The 10,696-nt window shown below is 36.7% G+C and overlaps 1 pseudogene; it reads left to right on the top strand.

Annotated features, from left to right (window-relative positions):
* The first annotated feature begins 596 nt into the window (after nt 1-596).
* LOC131486644 (acireductone dioxygenase-like) lies at nt 597-1,261 on the top strand (annotated as a pseudogene).
* The last annotated feature ends 9,435 nt before the right edge of the window (nt 1,262-10,696 follow it).

The following is a 10,696-nucleotide window of genomic DNA, read 5'->3' as shown; positions in this document are numbered from 1 at the left end:
TTCCTCTTCGATTTTGTAGGACAGCTTTGCCAGGTATAGTTTTCTTTTTTCTTTTTTTTTTCTTTCTATCAACACATTGAATATATTGCCCTACCCTCTCCAGGCCTGCAAATTTTCTATTAAGAAATCCAGTGATAGCCTTATTGGGGTTTCCTGGTATGTGACGAGTACTTTTAGAGAACCTTTCATGTTATCACAAATGTAAAAGGATTAAATTTCCTAATCAAAAGGCATAGAATGGCTGAATGGGTGAAAAGAAAAAAAGTCAAATAATATGCTGTCCACAAAAGATTCATTATAGCTTTAAGGACATAGATTGGCTGAAAGTGAATGAATGGGAAAAGATATTCCATGAAAATGGAAACCATGAGAGAACAGGGATGGCCACACTTCTATCAGACATTTTAGATTTTAAATCAAAACTGTCACAAAGAGACCAAGAAGTCATCATACAATGAAAAATAATTCATCGTCAAAAATATATAATGGCCCCCTTCCTCCTTTCTCCACTACCTCCTGCAGCTGCTTGTGTGGGATCAGCTGGCCATGGCCTGGGCAGTGGAACAGGCAGGTGTTCCCTGCACCCAATTAGGGCTATGGTACAGGCCTGGGACATGGACAAGTCTGTCCACAACCTGATGTGGCCCCACCATGCCAAGCCATCCTCTGCCCATACACCTGGAGCAGCTGTGCCAGCTGGGAGTTCTTTACTGTAAGCTTGTTGCTGACATATATAAGAATTACCCAGAATAACAAAATATTCAAAAAGAGAGAAACTACTACTGGATAGACATAATAACCATATTCAAGGATAAATTACCAAATAATGAAGAAAAGATGAAGATATTCTACAAGGAGCATTTGTACCTCAACGATGAGATCTGCTACCTCTTGGATGGCAGTGAGTACTTTGATGTGAGAGACAAAGAGGACAAGTGGATCCACATCTTCATGGAAAAAGGAGACATGATAACTCTTCCTGTGGGGATTTATCACCACTCCACACTGGATGAAAAGAACTAAGTGAAGGTCCTGTGTCTGATTGTGGGAGAACCAGTGTGGACAGCATACAACTGGCTAGTTGACCAATTTGAGGCTGGAGGGGCAGTATATGAAAGTTTTAGCACAGACAGAGCAGTGGTGCTCCCAGGGCCTAGTCACCCTCTGCCTTTGTGAATTTCCTGAACATGATCACAGTAGAGAACCTGTCCTCTCTCCTTGCTTTTATATTGGGGGACTAGGTGAACTTTTCGTTGCATGATTATTTGATCACAGTATGTTTTAAGGAAAGGAGATTTATTATAAAAGGGATTTTTACATGGAAGCAACTGTGGAAATGTGGACAAATCACATTAATTTTACCTTATTCAAGATCAGTGGTCACCAGTTCTGTATTAACATATGCATTGGACTTTAACCCAAATGAGAGTCATCTCCCTGAACGTAAGCACTAAGCTGATCCATCCAGGCCTGGTCCTTCTACTGTAGGCAGATGTCAGTCTGTCTCATGCCTGCCTTGTAAGAAGGCATCATAGTAGATTACAGGACTGGCCAGATAGAAGACACTTTTCTCCCCTGAGTGGGGAGTGCTGTCAGGGGTGAGCTCTCATATTCATTGGGGGGATACTCAGAATTGTTGATGCCATTTTCTTGTTCAAAATAAAGGAACTGCCTTAAGTTTATATAAAAAAGTTAATAACAACTACAAACATATACTCAACATCAGAGCACCTAAATACATAAAGCAAATATTAACAGAAGAGGGAAAGGTAGATAACTATACAATAATAGTAGGGACTATAATACCTCACTTTCAACAATGGATAGATCTTCCAGATAGAAATTTACTAAGGAAACTGTGAACTTGAATAAAATTATAGACCAAATAGACCTTACAGACATAAACAGAACATTCCCATCAACAGCAGCAAAATATATATTCTATGCAAGCACCCATGGAACATTGGGTCACACAATAAGTCTTAACAAATTGAGACTTATTGGGTCACACAATAAGACTTAACAAATTGAGACACAAATCAAGTATCTTTTCTGACCACAATTGTATGAAACTAGAAATCAATAACAGGAAGAAAATTGGAAAATTCATAAATATATGGAAATATTAAACAACATGAAAATGAACATCCAACAGGTCACAGAATAAATCAAAAGAGAAATATAAAACCGTCTTGAGACAAATAATAATGGGGAGACACAACATACCAAAACTTTTAGGATGCAGAAAAAGTGCCTAAATTACAAAAAAAAAAAAAAAAAAAAGGATCTCAAATAACCTAATTTTACACCTCAAGGAACTTGTAAAAGAAGAACAAACCAAATTGGCAAAAGGAAGAAAATAATAAAGTTTAGAGCAGAAATAAATAAAATAGAGATGAAAAAACAAATATAAAGGATTGACAGGATTTATTTGTTTTTTTTTAAAGATAAAACTAACAAACCTTTAGCTATATCAAGACAGAAGAGAGAAGACTCATTAATAAAATTATAAATGAAAGATGGAGACATTGTAACTTTTATTTCTGATAGCACAGAAATAAAAAGGATCATAAGAAACTGCTATGGACAATTCAATTTGGAAGCATATTGAAAGTATTATACACCATGCTCAAGTGGGATTTATTCTCTGGGATGCAAGGATGGCTCAACATAGGCAAATTATTAAATGTGATACACCATATTAACAGAATGAAGGCTAAAAATCATATAATCATCTCAATAGATGAATAAACATAAAACATTATTTCATGATAAAAACTCCCAACAAATTAGTTATAGAAGGCATATACCTCAACATGATAAAGGTTATATATCACAAGCCCACAGCTAACCTCATCATACTCAATGGTGAATAGCTGAAAGTTTTTCCTTTAAGATCAGGAACAAGATAAGGATGCTCACTCACACAATTTCTACTCAACATACTACTGCAAATCCTAGCCAGGACAATTAGGTAAGCAGAAAGAAATAGAAGTCATCCATATCAGAAAGGAAGAAGTAAAGTTGTCTCTGTCTATAGATGACACAATTTTATATAGAAAACCCTATAGATTCCCCTGGGGGAGGGGGGGGACTCTGTTAGAAGTAATAAACAAATTCAGTAAAGTTGCAGTGTACAAAACTAACATACAAAAATTAGTTGCATTTCTGTACACTAATAATTAATTACCCAAAAAAGAAATTAAGAAAACAATCCCATTAATACTAGCATCAAAAAGAGTAAAATACTTGGAATTAAATTTCACCAGGTAGGTGAAAATTTTGTACACTGAAAACTAGAAAATACTGATGAAATATTGAAGAAGACACAAATAAATGGAAAGCTATCCTATGTTCATGGATCAGAATAATTAATATTGTTAAAATGTCCACACTACCACAACTGAGCTACAGATTCAATGTAATCCCTGTCAAAATTCCAGTGGAATTTTTCATGGAAATAGAAAAAAACCCATAAAGTTCATGTGGAACCGCAAAAGATACGGAATAGTCAAAGCAATCTTGAACAAGAACAAAGCTGAAGGCATCACACTTCCTGATTTTAAAATATACTGCAAAGTTACAGTGTGGTTCTAGCATAAAAAACAAACATATAGACCAATGGAACAGAATAGAGAGCCCAGAAATAAGCTCACACATTTATATGATCTTTGATATATGTATAAAATACATAAATTTATAGATGCAAAGAGTAGATTGGTGGTTGCCAGGGACCGGGGTATAGGGAACTGGGGAGATGTTGGTCAATAGGTACAAAGTTTCAGAACTGCAGGGTAAATAAGTGAAATAATATACAGCACAGTAACTGTAAATACTGTATTTTATATTTAAAATTTGCTGAACAGTAGATTTTAGGTGTTCTCACCAAAAAAAAAAAAAGAGTTAAATATGTGTTAAAAGTTAAATATGGGTATTATTAGCTTGATTGTGGTGATCATTTTACAATGTACATGTATATCAAAACATCATGTTGTACCCCTGAAATACAAATAAAATAATTAAACATACCTCAATAAAGCGGGGGGGGGCAATGAAAAGCTGTGACATTAGCCCTTTCTTGACTACTTTGAGTACAGGAGTTGGTCTTCCATGTCTAGCAACTGAATGGTAATAAAGGAATGAGGCTTTAGAGCTGCCAAACGCTGAATGAGGTATATAGTATTCTAATGAGCAAGCGGTTATTTCAATACTATAAATGTTTGATCAGTATAGTATGTCAGTGATAATTCAAATCAGCTCTTTTGTCTAACCTTGGGGTGGTACTTACTTAAGTAACACAACTCTTGAAGGTTTACAGGAACATATTCATTGTTGTTACTTTCTAGGTAACTAAACAGAACCTAGGAAAGTTTCAGTGAATTGCCCAGGGTTACAAAAGTAATAAGTGAGAGATTTTTAAAACTAGAAATCCCAACTCCCCAACCAAATCAACATTTTCCACTTTGTGCTGAGCTTTCATAGAATGTCAGGAAAGTAAAGTCAAGATCATGGGCACTAACTTTATACTCTGCACCTGTATTAAATGACATTTTGAATGCACTCAACAACTGAATAGATAACGTTTTATTTCTGTTTTAATGCTTACTGAATAAGATAGAATTATAATGACTCCTCTCTAATCCTGATGTGTTGTATCATTTTGTGTATGCTTCTGTTAAACATATACAAATACGCTAGATTTACTTCGGGTTAATTGGCACAAATTGGGTTAGTCTTTTTGAGCAGGGATTATGTGGCTCTGGGGTGACATTCAATAGAAGACTTAATTAATTTTATGAAGCATAATGGCATTTTTCATTAATATTGTTCCTTAATTTTTCTTACATCTTTCTCATCTTTTTTTCCAAACTTCTCTCCTCCCCCATTTTTGCTATTCTCTTGAGTGATAAAAGAATGTAGTCATGTATTATGAAATGTATTTCTCTGTTGTTTGAAGCTGAAATTAATGCATTTTCATATTGAATTCCCAGTAAGGCATTTTACAGATCACCCTATTACTTTTTATTTTCCTCTAGAGAATTTACTGAAAGGGCTAGCCTTGTCCTCACTCTTTATTACTGAGAGAAATCACTAACAGCTTATGATAGTAGAAAAGCAAACTTTTTATTTATTTTTTAAAAATGTTTGTTTATGTATGTATTTAGGTGTTTATTTATTTTTAAAGCTTATTTGTTTATTTTAAGAGGAGAAGGCAGAGACACAAAAAGAGAGAATTTCAAAGAGGCTCTGTGCTATTAGCACAGAGCCTGACGGGGGGGGGGCCGGGGGGGGGGCTCTATCTCACAAACTTAGATCATGACCTGAGCCGAGATCAGAAGTCAAACGCTCAACTGACTGAGCCACCCAGGTGCCCCTAAAATGTTTACTTATTTATTTTGTGAAAGAGAGAGAGTACAAGTGGGGGAGGGGCAGAGAGAAGGAGAAAGAGAATCCCAAGTAGGCTCAATTCTCCCAGTGCAGAGACTGATGTCGGGCTTGAACCCACAAACTGTGAGATCATGACCTAAGCCAAACTCAAGAGTCAGCTGCTCAACATACTGAGCCACTCAGGTGTTCCCCAAAACAAACTTTTTGAGAGTTAGTGTATGGCATAAGGCTCAGGACATACACGTTCTTGCCCTACTTGTGTCATACAATGTAGGAATGTGATTCTGGCACTACATATATACCCTTAATTCAGAAGCAATGGTGATGAGTTTGGTCAGGATTCTTCACCTTAGGTAGTGACCCTTTTATAGCTTGATTCTTAGGCATATTAGGTAATGACCTGTTCACAGGTCCAAAGCATAATTTCAAAACTTAGTGTCCCAATGACCTTGAGTTTGATACGTGCTATTGACAGAGTTTTGATTTGCTTAAAATAACTTCTTTTTCACATGACTCTGGAGTACATACCCTAACGTTAGTCCCAGGGAGGGAAATCTTTATTTATTTAAAATAATGATGGTGTTCCTAATCCCCTTGCCATTGATTGGTCAGGTGGTAGGTGTGTGTAACTCACCTCATGTTCAATGGAACACGAGGACGTAGGACTGTTGAGCAATTCTGGGAAGTAGTGGATCTGGATGTGAAGTCTGTATCTGGCATGGCCAAATGAGTATGAGGAGAACCAGCATAAAGGCAAAGCTGAAACACAGGAGAATAGAAGTATTTTTTAAAAGACAGACTTTGAAACATCATTGACATATTCAACCAGTTGTGAAACATATCCAACTTATTCTCTTCCTATTATGTGAGATAATGTATTTCCATATTGTTCAGACTAATCAGATTCTGGCTTTTCTGTTACACCTTGCTATAGGCAACCAACCTGATGCATGGTATAAATAAGACAATACTAGGCTATGCTGCAGTAAGAAATAAATCCCTGTAACTCAATCACTGTATGTAATAAAGGCTCACTTCTTGCTTAAACTAGTCTCATGTGGATCAGAGAGCTTTTCTTTATCTTGTTTTCATGTCTTCTGGGATACATGGCCTTCAAGATTGCTTTGTAAGAGAAAGAGTGAGTTGGAGGGTTAAGTAAGATGATTTTAAGGACTAAGTCTGGAAGAGGCTTACATTACTTCCACTGACACTCCACTGGATAGAATTCAGTCACATAGGTTCAACACAACTACAAAGGAGGCTAGAAGATATGGTCCCCCTGAGTTGCCATGAAAAGGGATTGATATGAGAGCAGAAAATATTGTTTACCATAGGTAGAGATTGTTAAATCTTAAAATAGCTAAAATATGTCAGAACACAAAATATGATGTTTCAAAGTTTTGCAGAGAAACAGAACCAGTAAGGTGTGTGTGTCGCACGAGTGCATGCGTGAAAATCTATATCTTCCTGTGTATCTATTTATCTGTCATGTATCTACATAGAGGGAGAGAGAGACAGGGAGACACAGAGAAGGAGAGAGAGAGGAGGTGAGAAAGATTCTAAGGAATTGGCTTACAACATTGTGGGGGCTGACAAGTCTGAACTCTGGAGACCCAGGAAAGATCTGATGTTGCTGCTTGAGTCTATATGTAAAAATTCCCCCTCTCTTCCTTGAGGGATCTCAGTATTTTTCTCTTAAAGCTTCCACCTGATTGGATGAGACCCACTCATATTATGGAGGGTAATCTTGTCTACTTAGTCTACTATTTAAATGTTAACCTCATCAGGGGCGCCTGGGTGGCTCAGTCAGTTAAGCGTCCGACTTCAGCTCAGGTCACGATCTTGCGGTCCGTGAGTTCGAGACCCGCGTCAGGCTCTGGGCTGATGGCTCAGAGCCTGGGGCCTGCTTCCGATTCTGTGTCTCCCTCTCTCTCTGCCCCTCCCCCGTTCATGCTCTCTCTCTGTCTCAAAAATAAATAAACGTTGAAAAAAATTAAAAAAAAATAAATAAATGTTAACCTCATCAAAATATACCTTCACAATGAGGTCTGGTGTTTGACATCTGCTATAGACTGGTGTTTGACCAAATATTTGAGTACCATAGCCTACCTAGCTAAGTTAATGCATCAAATTAACAACGATAATGCTAACACTTAAAATGAGCTGTGCACACTTAGAAACAGAAATTGCAGATTCATTTGTTTTTATGAATCTTCTACTATCATTCCCCATGATATCCATCCAACTCTGACCACTTTGCAAGCTCTGATGGTACTAATCCAGGTATTCAGCTTCACAGGACTGGAAGCTTCACAGGACTGGAAGCTCTGCAGCACTGATCTGTGTTGTAGAAATAATTACATTATTTTAAAGTATGGGTTTTTAATCATCAGTCTGAGGCAGACATGAAACAACAACCATCAAACATTTATTTGACTAAGTCCACTTACTCTATACGAAGCAGGGAAATCATTTTTGTAAATTAGTTTTAGCTCAGCAGTGTGATTGGTTGAATATGAACCAGGCAGAGGAATTAGAGAATCTTAAAAAGTTATAGTTGTCTGGTAAATCACCCTGATCCAAACATCTGGAGATTCTTATAGGTAGTGTTCTAGCACCCAGTTCCCTTGGAACCACTGTCAGACCTAATTCATCGTTATTTCCTCTTTTCCATAATTTCCAGTGATCAAATGCCAGTAGCTTTTCTTGGATCCTATCCTTATGTCAACTTTCCTAATTTCAAAACATTTTCACAGCACAATATGTTTTCCAAGTTTGTGCCCTTAAATTCTTTTCCTTGTGTGGGTATCATAGAAATATGCATATGCTGGAATTTTATGTAAAGGCAGCACGTGATTAAGAGCAATTACTGTGCATAGTTATAGAAAATATTCTAAACAGATTATTTGAATACATAAAAATTAAAAATTTTTGCACAATAATTACAGACAAGTCTTTTTTTCTGTGCATAGGTTTGGGGCTTTTTTGGTTAATTGTATTCTAAAAATGGTATACTTTGCTATATATTCTTTTTTTGGTATTTTTATTTAACTTTTTTTTTTTTTAATTTACATCCAAGTTAGTTGGCATATAGTGCAACAATGATATCAGGAGTAGATTCCTTTATGCCCCTTGCCCATTTAGCCCATCCCCTCTCCCACAACCCCTCTTGTAACTGTCTGTTGGTTCTCCATATTTAAATCTCTTATGTTGTGTCCCCATCCCTGTTTTTATATTATTTTTGCTTCCCTTCCCTTATGTTCATCTGTTTTGTATCTAAAAGTCCTCAAGTGAGTGAAGTCTTATGATATTTGTCTTTCTCTGACTGACTAATTTTGCTTAGCATTAATACACTCTAGTTCCATCCATGTAGTTGCAAATGGCAATATTTCATTCTTTTTGACTGCTGAGTAATACTCCATTGTATATATGTACCACATCTTCTTTATCCATTCATCCATTGATGGACATTTGGGCTCTTTCCATACTTTGGCTATTGTTGATAGTGATGCTATAAACATTGGGGTGCATGTGCCCCTTCTAAACAACATACCTGTATCCCTTGGATAGATACCTAGCAGCACAATTGCTGGGTCGTAGGGTAGTTCTATTTTTAATTTTTTGAGGAGCCTCCATACTGTTTTCCAGAGTGGCTGCACCAATTTGCATTCCTACCATCAGTGCAAAAGAGATCCTCTTTCTCCGCATCCTTGCCAACATCTGTTGTTGCCTGAGTTGATAATATTAGCCATTCTGACAGGTGTGAGGTGGTATCTCCTTGTGGTTTTGATCTGTATTTCCCTGATGATGAGTGATGTTGAGCATTTTCTCATGTGTCAGTTGGCCATCTGGATGTCTTTTTTGGAAAAGTGTCTGTTCATGTTTTTTGCCAATTTATTCACTGGATTATTTGTTTTTGGGTATTGAGTTTGAGAAGTTCTTTATAGATTTTGGATACTAACCCTTTATCTGCTATGTCTTTTGCAATTATCTTCTCCCATTCTGTCAGTTGCCTTTTAGTTTTGCTGATTGTTTCCTTTGCTGTACTTTTTATTTTGATGAGGTCTCAATAGTTCATTATTGCTTTTGTTTCCCTTGCCTCCAGAGATATGTTAAGTGAGAAGTTGCTGCAGACAAGGTCAAAGAGGTTTTGGCTGCTTTCTCTTTGAGGATTTTGATGGCCCCTATCTTACATTGACGTCTTTCATTCATTTGAGTTTATTTTTGTGTGTGGTGTAAGAAAGTGGTCCTGGTTCATTTTTCTGCATGTCTCTGTCCAGTTTTCCTGGCACCACTTGCTGAAGAGACTCTTTTTATTCCATTGGATATTCTTTCCTGCTTTGTCAAAGATCAGTTGGCCATACATTTGTGGGTCCATTTCTGGGTTCTCTATTCTGTTCCATTGATCTGAGTGTCTGTTTTTGTGCCTGTACCATACTGTCTTGATTATTACAACTTTGTAATACAGCTTGAAGTCAGGGATTGTGATGCCTCCTGCTTTGCTTTTCTTTTTCAAGATTGCTTTGGCTATTTGGGGTCTTTTCTGGTTCTATACAAATTTTAGGATTGTTTGTTCTATCTCTGTGAAGAATGTTGGTGTTATTTTGATAGGGATTGCTTTGAATATGTAGATTGCTTTGGGTAGTATTGACATTTTAACATTTGTTCTTCTTATCCAGGAGCATGGAATATATTTCCATTTTTTGTGTGTGTCTTCGGCAATTTGTTTCATAAGCTTTGTATCGTTTTCAACATATAGATTTTTCACCACTTTGGTTAGATTTATTCCTAGGTATTTTATGGTTTTTGGTACAATTGTAAATGTGATTGGTTCCTTGATTTCTCTTTCTGTTGCTTCATTATTGGTATGTAGGAAGGCAACCAATTTCTGTGCATTGATTTTATATATTGCAACTTTGCTGACCAAATTAGTTCTAGAAGTTTTTTTGGTGGAATCTCTTGGGTTTTCCATATAGAGTATCATATCATCTGTGAAAAGGAAAGTTTGACTTCTTCTTTTACAATTTTGATGCCTTTTATTTCATTTGTTGTCTGATTGCTGATGCTAGGACTTCCAATACTATGTCAAACAACACTGTTGAGAGTGGACATCCCTGTCTTGTTTCTGACCTTAGGGGGAAAGCTCTCAGTTTTTCCCCATTGAGGATGGTATTAGCGTTGGGTCTTTCACCTATGGCTTTTATGATCTTGAGGTATGATCCTTCTATCCCTACTTTCTTACGGGTATTTATCAAGAAAGGATGCTGTATTTTGTCAAATGCTTTCTCTGCATCTATTGAGAGGATCA

The sequence above is a fragment of the Neofelis nebulosa genome, chromosome 10, assembly GCF_028018385.1.
Source record: "Neofelis nebulosa isolate mNeoNeb1 chromosome 10, mNeoNeb1.pri, whole genome shotgun sequence".
Lineage (NCBI taxonomy): Eukaryota > Metazoa > Chordata > Mammalia > Carnivora > Felidae > Neofelis > Neofelis nebulosa.
Note: the sequence above shows the minus strand (reverse complement) of the source record. Positions and strands in the feature narration are given on the sequence as shown.